Here is a 12,777-nt window from a genome sequence, read left to right on the forward strand (position 1 = left end):
CCTCTCCCTCCCAAGGGCAGGGCCCTTGGCAACCACAAGTTTGTTCTCTATGTCTCTGTTTCTGTTTTGTAGATAGGTTCATTTGTGCCATATTTTAGATTCCACATATAAGTAATATCATATGGTGTTTGTCTTTCCCTTTCTGACTTACTTCACTTAGTATGATCTTCTCTAGTTGCATCCACGTTGCTGCATATTTTGTTCTTTTTTATGGCTGAGTAGTATTCCATTGTGTATATGTACCACATCTTCTTTATCCATTCCTCTGTCAGTGGACGTTTAAGCTGTTTCCATGTTTTGGCTATTGTGAACAGTGCTGCTGTGAACACAGGGGTGCATGTATCTTTTCTAATTAGAGTTTTGTCTCGGTATATTCCCAGGAATGGGATTGCTGGTTCATATGGTAGCTCTATTTTTAGTTTTCTGAGGAACCTCCATACTGTTTTCCACAGTGGCTGCACCTACTTATATTCCCACCAACAGTGCAGGAGGGTTCCCTTTTCTCCACAACCTCTCCAGCATTAATTGTTTGTAGATTTTTTGATGATGCCCATTCTGACCAGTGGTACCTCATTGTAGTTTTGATTTGCATTTCTCTAATGATTAGTGATGTTGAGCATCTTTTCATGTGCCTACTGGCCATGTGTATGTCTTGTTTGGAGACATGTCTATTAAGGTCTTCTGCCCATTTTTCGAGTGGGTTCTTGTTTTTTCTTGTTGTTGAGTCGTATGAGCTGTTTGTGTATTTTGGAGATTAAGCCCTTGTCTGTCGCATCATTTGCAAATATGTTCTCCCATTCCATAGGCTATCTTTTCATGTTTTTTGTTTGTTTGTTTGTTTATAGTTTCCTTTGCTGTGAAAGAGCTTCTAAGTTTGATTAGGTCCCATTTGTTTATTTTGAATATGTCTTTTTTTTTTTTTTTTTTTGTGGTATGCGGGCCTCTCAGTGTTGTGGCCTTTCCCGTTGCGGAGCACAGGCTCCGGACGTGCAGGCTCAGCAGCCATGGCTCACGGGCCTAGCCGCTCCACGGCATGTGGGATATTCCCAGACCGGGGCATGAACCCGTGTCCCCTGCATCGGCAGGTGGACTCAACCACTGCGCCACCAGGGAAGCCCCGAATATGTCATATTTTTGATGCTACTGTAAATGGTATAGATTTTTATACACATTTTTGATTGTTCATTGCTAATACATAGAGATAGCAGTTAACTTTTTTGGATAATGAACTCTGCTAAACTCAACAAATAGTTCTAGTAGCTATTTTGTATATTGCACTGGAGTTTTGATCATGTGTCTATGCTTAAAGATGGTTTCACTTCTTCCTAATCTGGGTGCCTTTTGTCTTCCTTTCTTATGGCACTGGTTCAAATCTCTAGTACAATGTTGAATGGAAGTGGTGAGAGCAGACATCTTCATTTTGTTCCTGAACTTGTTCAGTTTCACCATTAACAATGATGTCAGCTTTAGGTTTTCAGTGCACGTCCTTTATCAGATTGAGGTAGTTCCTTTCCACTCCTAGTTAGCTGCAGGGTTTTCATCCACACTGCATGTTGGATTTTTTTAAAATCACTTTCTACATTTATTGAGATGGTCATTGTGTGTGTATGTAGTCTGACAATATTGTAAATTATGTTGATTGGTTTTCAACTGTTTCTAAACAATCTTACATTGTGGCTTAGTACTGTGACGTAACCTAGCCTGCTCTGGCTGTGTGTGTGTTGTTAAACAATGACAATATTCTGTTCTACTGTGACTCACGTGACTGCATGATAGTTCTTTACTACCAGGGTCACACCTGCGTCTGAGCACTGCCTTCAGAGGTGACTGAATGGAACAGGAGTAAATCTGCTCAGTTATGGAGGGCTCCCTTTCATGGCTGTGTGATTCTGGTTTGTATCCTAGGGTGGTAACCACTGGCATGATTTCTTCATTGCCTCCTTGGGGGAGGAGGGCAATCTTCCCCAGTACTCAGCTGACTGTTATGGTTGTTTTTCTTACTGTGTTTTTGTTCTTAGCAGCCATGGTCAGCCCGCGAGAGCTCCTCCTCTTCTCTGGGGTGTATTCAGGGCTCACTTGCTCTCTGGTGTATGCACCCTGCTAGGTGTTAGCCTTCTCTCAGTCCGCTCTATACATTTCTGCCACTCACTGGAACTTTCATTTTCCAAAATTCCACTTCCACATGAAGTCGTCTCTAAGCAAGGCTTCTCTCTACATTTTTCACGCAATCTTCCGTGACTGTAAAGATACTCCAAAATGCTGAGTGTGACGTGATGAAATTCAGATGCACAAAAAGCGACCGTGGAAGGTGGCAAAGGGTTACCATCATGCGGACGTTAATGAAAACTCCCCGCTGGGAAGCCTTGGACACATCACTTCATCCATCTGGTCCTGACTTTCCTGATCCTTAACTGCTTGGCAAATGGGGTATCTTGCAGTTGGGACGAACCTTGAGCTTTCAGAGGTCTCCAAAGTTTCAAACGCCCTATTTCAAGAGAAACCTGCATTTTTGAACCCCAGGGGAGACAAGCTTGTCATTTCAGCCTTCCCTTTATTTAAAAAGGTAATCTAATCTGTGCTAATTCTCCAGGGCACAGCACTTAAGTCAGTGCATCATAGGAAGACCATTAGGTGTAAAGTGAGAAATACACTATGTCAACCTTGAAAATTGATTTAGCACTTTTCGCTATAAAACCTTCAGATTTCTCAGGTAAGCAAAGAGATGCTTTCGCTTAATTGTTTTACATCATCAGGTATCAGTCCTCATGATGGGGGCCGTGTCATCTGCTTAAATGTGAAAGGGAAGGGAGATCAGAAACCCCTCTCTGAATGGTAATTTCTGTTGAGGTTCTAAATTAGCGTGTCAGCCTCCCACATAAATCCTCAGGGTCGTAGACAACAGAGACCATCTATTCTTATATTGGATTGGGAGGTCTGTATTATGTAAGCTCTCAAAACTATAAATGTGTATTTGTTCTGTCCACCTAGACCTTCCAACAGCACCACCAGCCTGCCCAGGCCGTTGAAGTCCCTATATCCATCACGGCAGCATATAAAGGGGGAAAAACCCAGCAGGTATAGTGTCTCCTGTTTACAGAAAACGTGGTAAGTCCTGTTGGAAAACAGACTCATCATCTGAGGCCCACAGACTCACAACAACCTTGCTTACTCTCCTGAGGTCCTGATCATTCATTTCTTCCCCCGAATCTTGGTTCCAAACCCTTCTTACACAATGTGTCAGATATCCAGCCCCATAATTACATTTTGGAAATTGGGCACAGCACAAATTCAGTTCACCTTCCTTGGACTTGTCCACTGTACTAAGATTCTGCACGGCACCCACTCCTTCAGTCTCCACCAGTGTTTTTCTAACACAAGTGATGTGCACCCCACCTCCCAGCCCAGGGGACATTTGGCAATGTCTAGAGACATCTCTGGTCGCCACAATTAGGGGTGGGTGCACGTGGCATCTAGTGGGTGGAGGCCAGGGAGGCTGCTCAGTGCCCTACAGTGCACAGATGGTCTCCCACAACAAGGGATAATCTGGTCCAGATATCAGTCATGCCGAGCTTGGGAAACTCTAATCTATCTGACTTGGAGAGATTCTCCTCCAGGATTGAGCTCTGACCCGTAACTCTATCTACACAACTGGGATGCAGATACCTAAATCTTTCCAGCCTTTCCGCAAGAAACCTGATTACCCTGCCAATGCTCACCAGCTGGAGACTGATTTCATGTTTCTCCTGGTTTTCTGGAAACCCCTTGGTGCCTTCCCTCAGATATCCACGTTGCCCAAACTATGCGTGAGCGTGACATGCTGTGTTAGGATGCCCAGCTTCTCATGCCAGAACCATTCCCAGCAGACTGGCTTCGGCTCATCCTCCCACGCCGGCGCTGCTGCCCTCTCCCCAGTTCCCAGCAGGTCCCCCACCTGAGCTTGCTTCCCTGGGATGCAGCAGTGGCCAGGGGCCAATATCTTACAAAGCCAGTTTCAGACGTTCTTTCAAAGGCTGCCTGCCATCAAGTGAATAAGTAAACCTTTGCTGAAGAACCCATGCATGTAGGTGTCATCTAATATTTTCACTGATTTCTTTGAACCTATGCTAAGAGAACTTTTTCACACTTCATTTGCAAAGTGAGAGAATGAGTATCTTCCGAAGGAGGAAAATATATAGCTCCCTTTTTATCCAAGGTGAAATCCATAAACATGTATTACTGAGCAAAGACACCTCAACAGAGACAAGAAGATTCAAATGACTGGCAAGGTACCCCACGTAACTGTAACAGAAAGATCTGGCTTTCTTGCCCTCTCGTCAAATTACTCTGACTAATCACAAGATCCTACAGACATGTGAGTCCTACAGGCTGGAATGAGGTCTCAACTTTTCTAAGGGGTAAGACAGCCACATCAGGACAGAGGAGGCTGGAGCAGCTGATCTTTGCAAAGAAGGAAGGGGAGAGAGCTGGGTCAGGCCAGGCAGACAGGGAGAGTGGAACTAGAGAAATAAGCTTCACCAGAGGAAGACAGCAACAGGGTGGTTACTGGTCTTAGCTCTACAGTCATAGTCATGCAGCTGCTGTCGGCCACAAAAGGAAATGAGAAAGAAGGGACACGTGAAGTTCGCACACCTGCCAGGCTGGGAAGACCCACAAGCATTGTATTAGCTTGCTCTGGCTGCTGTAGCAAAGCAGCGCAGACTTGGGGGGTTAAATAATAGACATTTACTGTCTCCAGCCCCGGAGGCTGGAAGTCTGAGACCAAGGTATCAGCAGGGCTGGTTTCTCCTGAGGCTTCTAACCTTGGCGTGTAGACGGCTGTCTTCTCCCTGTGTCTCCTCACAGGGTCGTCCCTCTGTGTGTGTCTGCGCCCTAATCTCCTCTTCTTATAAGGACACCAGTCCTATGGGATTAGGGCCCACTCTGATGACCTCATTTTAGCTTCATCCCTTCTTTAAAGACCCCATCTCCAAACACAGTCATATTCTGAGGTTCTGGGGGTTAAGCCTTCAATGTACAGACTGTGCAGGGAGAGTACAAAGTTCAGTCTGTGTCAACATACTTCTAGTGGTGGTTCCATAGTTTGTTTTGAGGCAAGGGGACACCTGAACAATGACGAATAGAAAAGACACGATATAAGTAGTGGGATCCTCCCAGGCTAGAGGGTGCCCCCCAGGTACACCCTACGAGGGTGGGGAGCTGAATCTGTCAATGCCTCTCACTGAGCACAGGGTGATGCGGGTGGTGGGCACTCACTTCCTAGTGCGGTCGGTGTCAACGTCCCATTCATTTTCTGCACAAAAAATTCAAAGTTCTATTTGGAGGTTTTTTCTCCATGGTAACCCAAAGAGGTCAGAGTCATGCAACTGTTTAGAGGAGAGGTATCCAAAAGAGAAGAGAATGTCATTTCTACCTTTGCTACCTTCTGTACAAACTTCTAGCTTTAAAATAAGTAAGTCATAGGCACGTAATGCACAGGAAAAAGAGAGAGACAGAGAACGTCATCGCCACCTTTGGTACCTTTTGTACTAACTCTTAGTTATACAATAAATAAGTCATGGGGATGTAATGTACAGAAAAGAGAGAGAGTCACTTCTAGCCCATAATGTGAAGACATACATCTCTTAGAGATTTGGGGTCTAATTACTGTTGTAGGGTCATGGGGGTACTTCTCATAGATAGTTTCAATTTATTCAAATATACACAGACATACATACATGCGGAATTGTAAAAATTACAGCACTGGCCATGTCCTCACCCCCTTTTTTTAATCTTCAAAATCACATTTCTGGACCCAGGCTGTGAAACACAAAATGAAACAGCTCCTGTCCGATGGGTTGGCACTCTGCTGCTCATGAAAACGTGTAATGTCCAGCTGGGATTTTCATTTTTTACATCAGCAGGGCTAATTCTCTATTACCAGAGACAGGGTTTTACTTTTGTTAGGGAGTAAATTTTTCCTTTCTCTGATTAGGAAGCTACTAGATGTCAAAATATGGTGCTCTCATGATGGATTCAAGTAGGTTATGTTTATGGGGGAAAGTATGTCCAACTGAGAGACAACAGCAATTTCGTGCTTGGCACGTTACTTTGAAAGTCTGAAATAAGGGAGGTGAACTTCCTTAGGACAAGGTGAACTCACAGTTGAAAAACCACTCTGAGAAATGTTATGATTAAATATACTGAGAACAAAAAACTCTTTAAACACGAACGCCCATAAAACGCACAAAGCCTCCCAAGACATCCTAGTTTTTGGATTCTGTTCAGAGTTCACCGGCGTGCAAATTTCTTCACTTCTTTCGATAAAAACTTACACGTATATGAGCAACTGTTTGTAATGACATTTGTAATAAGAACAGTTGAAAGCTCCTGTTTGTAATGACATTTGTAATAAAAATAATTGTAAGCTCCTTTCAAGCAAGGGCTTTATGAATACGTTAAGTGTGGAATGAATGCATAAAAATGAAAATAATGCATGTGTGAAACGAGGCTGGCATGAAATGTCAAATATAACCACATTCGTGCATACCGGTTAAAGAACTAGTGCTTTAATGTTAAATGTTAGAAGAATCAAGTGAGTCCATTTTAAAGTTAGGGAAGACACATAGGATTCCTGAATTGTTCTCGGTTTAAACCTAATATTTATTTTGTTTTAAAAATCCTTAGAACCTTAAAATGCATATGGCTGAGTGAAAGAAGCCGGTGTGGAAAGGCACCACACGGTATGATTCAACTAGATGACCTTCTAGAAAAGCCAAAACTATGGAAAGAGTAAAACAAAAATCAGTGATTGCCAGGGGTTAAATGGGGAGGAGGAGTGAGTAGGCAGAGCACAGAGGACTTTTACGGCAGTGAAGCGATTCTGTCGATACTGTAATGATGGACACATGCCACTGTACGTTTGCCCAAACCCACAGAACATACCACACCAAGAGTGAGCCCTGATGTAAACTGGGGGCTTTAGTGAATTGTAAGGTAATGATATTGGCTCACCAATTGTAACAAACACATCACACTAAAGCCAGATGTTAATGACAGGGAAAACTGGGAGGGGGACATCTATGGGAACTTTCTGGACTTTCACTCAAGTCTTCTATAAACCTAAAACTCTCCAAAAAAGTCTATTAATTTTTTAAAAATCCTCTCCCATTTTTGGCTTTCCTGCTCAGCAGCCTGTGCCCCTGCATCCTCAGCGGGCTGCACTGAGCTAATGCTTGGAAGTGCTCTATTCCCACTCTCACAAATGACACTGGGCATCCTGCCCCAGGCACCCCCAGGTTTGTCCACGGGCAATTATGTCACTTGACCAGAACTCTAAAATGAGGTTCAAGTGGTCAGATGGAGAATGGTGCCAAAATTACTGGGTGACCAGAATCCTACAAGCAGGTCAATCTTCCTAATAATTTGGAACTTATCCACCAGCCGCTGAAAACACATTCCCAGGTTCTTCCTCACCTGGCACGTAAGAGCTGAGCTCTGTGCCATGACAACTGGCCGCAGCCAGCTCGTCCGTTCTCACGCTTCCTCAGTGCCCTGTTCTCACAGACGACCGCCCTTACGGGCTCTGACACAGTCCTGTCCCTTCCCACCTGCGTGTTGCCCTTCACCCCGGCTCCGGCAGCATGTGACCTGTCCTCACTGCCTCTCCATGCCCCGTGTCTCTGGAGACCCCGCTCAGATCCTGCCTCTTCAAGGAGCCTTCCACGCCCACCCAAGTTCATCCCTCTGACCCCACCCTGTTCTGCAGAAGGCCCTGCACTTCCTTTGGGGTTTGCACACACCTCGCCATCACACCCTGCCTCTTCCTTATGGGACTCTGGCTTATATCCTACAGAGCTGCTTAATGCTCCCTGTTCGTGCCTCGGACCAAGAAGAAGGTAAGTTCCTGACTCAGGGACCTTTTCTGAGCTGTTACTGAGAATTCCTGAATGTCCACCCTTCGTACAGGAGCTGCCTAAGTAACACTGGTGACTTTTAGTGTACTGAAATACGGTCTACCGAAACGTTCTACAGGATATGTATTTGGTCAAGAATGGATAAAAATTATTCTTATTTTGAAGTAATACACATAGTCTGCAAAAAATTAGGTTGACTGTTGTCATCAGCCGTTTATGCAGTTATCTTATGAGATGAACAAGCATGGGATATCAGTTTGAATTACTGGGTTTTCCTTAAAATGAAAGAATGTGAGTCTACTTTTAGTTCTTCTGGTGGTTACCTGCCCCCAGTTAAATGTACTTGTCGCTCTTTTACTTGTTATGAATTTAAAAACGGTGTCTATTGAACGCCTGGAATTAAACATGAGAAAAATCAGCATGCTCTTCCTCGCACCTCCACGTTCAACTGCATTTCCTCGGATGATGTTTTTATTAGTTACATCATCATCTCTACATTGTCATGGTTGATACCATTTATTTTCTTCTCTGTGGCCCTGATTTCCACAGGTTTCACCTTAGTTTTACACTTAAACACATCTTTTAAGTTTACAATGGATCTCTCAGACACGGCTTCTCTTGGTTGGTAAGAATTCAACCTCTTTCTGTTTGTTTTCTTCATGAACCTATATTCCCTGCAGTGGTGTCTGTTTGGACATATATACTTGTATCTTTTAAAAGGTATGGACAGTTTTGGTTGCATTCTGGGACATACAGTCTTTCCTTCAGATCTTTTTATATATTGTTCCACGTTCTTCAAGCACTTCCTGTCTGACATGGAGAAATCTTAGCTTCCCAGATTTTTTTTTTTTTCTGAATATCTGTAGAATTTTTTCCATAACTTAAAATTGCAGTAATTTGCTAGACTATTTCTTTGTGAATTAATCTATGTAAACAGTGCCTTCGGTTTCACTGGGCTATTTCTGTCTCCAGGTTCAAATTTCCCTGTATTTCAGAACGTTCACCGTGAATGCACCTTTGACTATTTTGTTCCTGTTCGCTCATTGTTAATGCTGGCCGGGCACCGGTTTAAAGGTGGTCCATCTCTTCTCTCTGCCTCTCCTACTCACTTTTCATTCTCGTTTCTTTCCGAGGCTGCCCACCTACTTCTCATTCCCATCTAAGGTATTATCAGCTCCTCCTTCAACCCTCGTATCTCTTCTTTAAACTCTCATTTCAGAGGAACACTATTTGCCTTAACTGCTGACTTCTCGGACGTCTCTTTGTTCATGGGCTTTGTGGCTGTGGTATGTGCCTTTATCCATCATGTCCTGTTCTTTTTTTTTTTCCTTGCAGCATCTCTTCAAAGGCCTCTGGCCAGCCACCAGCTTTTAAAATCGTATTATTTCTCATGTTTGAAGGAGACATCTATGAGGACCAGGAACTAGACTGAGCAAAATCTGAGGGAATGGCAGAAGGGTGAGCTAGGTAGGGTGATGGGCCGCTTGAGTTTCCGGCTGTGGCTGCAGGGGTTTTCCTAACTGCACCGGGCCAGTGGGGGAGTGCCGACAGCAAGCTGTCTGGGCTCAGCCTGAGGCTGTGCATTGCGCGGAACGTGTCACAGTGCTTATCTCACCTTGACCTTTCTACCTTCACCAGGTAAGGGTGAGCAGTTGCTCGGCTAGGTGACCTCGTGACTTCCCCACTCTGCCAAACCCACGGTCTGCTTCGAGCAAAGGGGGCCTGTTGGCTTTTTTCTTACTAATTCTTTCTCCACCCCCATCCTATGCCAGGATGGAAGCATGACGTAGGGAGGCCTCCAAAACCGGCCCGCGCACCTTGACCCTACTCTTCTAAGCAAGGGGTCATTGCTTTTCCTTTTAATGTGCGTTGCCCACTTTGGGTAACTCTTGAGTTCTGCCGTTTCTGCCCGAGTCACGCAGAAAAAGACGGCTTGTCTTGGTGTCCCCATCACCTTCATCCAATTCTCATGCATTTGGCCATCTTTCTGCATGTACTGTGATCCAGAAGATGCCTAGTTTCATCAAAGATAACACTTTTTTTTGTTTCTTATTCTCTTGGTTGTGTTGGGTTGGTTCCATAGAAGAAATGGGATGGAAATATGTTTCTGCAACCATTTGAAATTGAAAGAGTAATTCCTTCCTTTAGAGCCACCTCTTATTTTTCTCCCCAGTGAATCTGATACCATAAGGGAGGGGGGGAGTTGAATGTCTAACATACTTATATTCAAACTGTCACATCTCTTCTGCACAGGTCTGCCTGTCTCTGTCTCTCTCTCACACACAGAACATTCTATGAGGATACAATGGCACTTTTCAATGCTATATGTGGACAGTTTGTGTAAAACTACTACTTACTAAATGAGGATGAATGGAGAATTTAATTCCTTATGGAGAATTTAAATTCTATCAGAGGAATGGTATGTAGCCGTAGTAATTTTTTTCTTTAATTCAAAACAATTAGGTTGCATAGGTAGATACCCACATTCAATTTTCTCTAAACTATTTTGATTGAAATGTACCAAAGGAGAGATAGACAGAAAGATAGGTAGATGATGGAAACATAGGTAGATGACAGATCGATCGATCGATCTCAGTATGTAGATGTATGTATAATAGTTATTCCTGTTCCTACGATCATTTCTCTTTTCTCCTTTTCCTTCCAATTTCCTCCGCAGAAGGCATCTTCTCTGAGTTCAACATGCTCTTGCGCAAAAGTCTGTAGGCCCAGATTAGCACAGCAGGTATTTACATGAACAGCAGGGAAGGATCATCTGGGGCGTGTGACTTAAGTTGGCAACAGGAGAAGGTTCCGATTTGTTGTATAAATCATCCTCAGAGCCCCCGAGAGTGCCACACGCAGACACTTCTTTTCATTTCCAGGGTTTAAGATCACCTTTTAAACACAGTTAAACGAGGCAAAGTGTGTAGATTTCTGAAAAGAGGTTAAAGAGAGATGGTTTTGATGCCTCTTGCTTGTAGTAGCTGTGACTTATTTCAACAAAATAAAAGGTTTAGAAGGAGAGAGGGTTACTCTCGCTCAGTGGGTACGGCAAACATTCAACACTGAAAAATACACCAGTATAAATCTCAAAATTCATACCACTATGGTTGGGTGGAAATTAATAGATATCATTTAGTAACTTTATATTATCATGGATTTGTAGTGAACTAAAACAGGGCAACTTTAGGGGAAAAAGTCATACACTTAAGGGAGAAATAAACCCTATGTTTAGCTCTGAGCTCCATATAGCCCCTAAGGATGGATATTGTTTTCTCCCCTGACTGCCCTTTCTTTCTTAATGCAGAAAGGTTTCTTTTGAATATTTCACAACAGACATTTTTTTTAAGGATGGCATATTTGAGTCAGCCGTCACCACGGCTTATTTGAGAATTAATCTGATACTTCTAAGTTTATTTCGGAACTTTCTTAAAATAGCGTGTAACAGTGTTAGTTTGGAAACGACTATCCAGCGGTGAGTTCAAACAGTTTACGAGTGCTGTTGTGGGTAAGTGTATACATTGGGGGTATAATATTGGCATTCTCCTGGGAAAACTCTGAGTCTGGTAAGTGGAGAAAATGGTGCAGAATGATGTTTGTTTTCTAAAGTTTCTGCAAGCCACCATCCAATTTGGATTATGATTCGGAAGGCTAGCCATTCCAATCCTAAAAGGTATATGTCAATTTCTTTCTGTGCGCTCACCCACTCCGAACCTCAAGGTAAGGAGAGCGGGTGAGACACAGCAAAGAACATCACACAGACATCTACCATTTTAATATTTTATCCAAAAAAGCCCGAGCACTCAGCACGGAGGAAATCTCAGGACACTGAACTGTCCGCCCTCTGGGTTGCATTCCCACCGAAGACATCAGTCTGGAGACAGAGTCTTTTATGAAGTAGGGCTGCAGAACCAGCCCCATCTCTACTGCCCCAGGAAAAGTGGTCCAGCATGGCGTCATCCTCATCTTCAGACCCCAGACATGAGCATCTGTGCCATCCTGGAGCTTGGAGCGTGCCCTAGGAGGTGGCTTAGGGCAGGATGCCCCAGCCCAACCTTCGCCCACCGCTGAGAAGAGCCAGCTGAATGCTGCTACTGTAGGGGTGGACACAGAAGGACACGCTGCCATGGAGAAGGATCCCCACAAAAGGGTTAAAAAAAAAGATGAGGGTGATGTGCTTCCCTGCACTCTCCTGGAGAGCCCAGGGCACCTCATTTTACAACCTGATCTTGCTGCCTTTGTGCTGCCCACGGTGGCGGCAGGCTCGCTTCCGGCACCCGATAACTAAATAAAAGGAGCTGGCACTCGGGGAGGCCATGAATGCCCACGGTCAGCCGCCAACCTCTCCAAGGTCCCACGAAGTCCCCACTCAGACCTCCTTCCTCTGCTGCCGTGCCTCCTATTCAAAAGCCTTCACTGTCATTAACCCGCCTCTTCTTTCCTTGCATCGACATGTGATTCCCGCTGATGAGCGGTTCTCAGCTAAAAATGAGCAGGAAGCGCTCTGGTTAAAGAGGTTAAGAGCGGAAGTCGCGTTCCCCAGGGCATTTGCGTTTTTACAAGGGGGATTCATGGACATATGTGGCAACATCACCATGGAGTTCTGTGCAGAGAGACAGGGCAGGAATGAGCCGGGTTCAGTGCAGTGAGTGAGATTTGGGGTCAGAAGTATTTGTCGGGGGCTTAAAGCATATATGCACGTGGCTGCTTCCTCGGCTGTAAAAAGACGTCTGTTTTGATGAGCACGATGTGGAGAGCTAGGGAGGACGGAGGTCTGAGAGACCTTTAGCTACTTGGCTGTGCTGGATTCGCAGGGTTAAATGCACTTTCGGAGTAAATGCCAAAACACTTCATGAATTCTTTCCTCTGTGCTTGCCCTCCACCC

The sequence above is a fragment of the Grampus griseus genome, assembly GCF_964374135.1.
Source record: "Grampus griseus genome assembly, chromosome: Y".
Taxonomy (NCBI): Eukaryota; Metazoa; Chordata; class Mammalia; order Artiodactyla; family Delphinidae; genus Grampus; species Grampus griseus.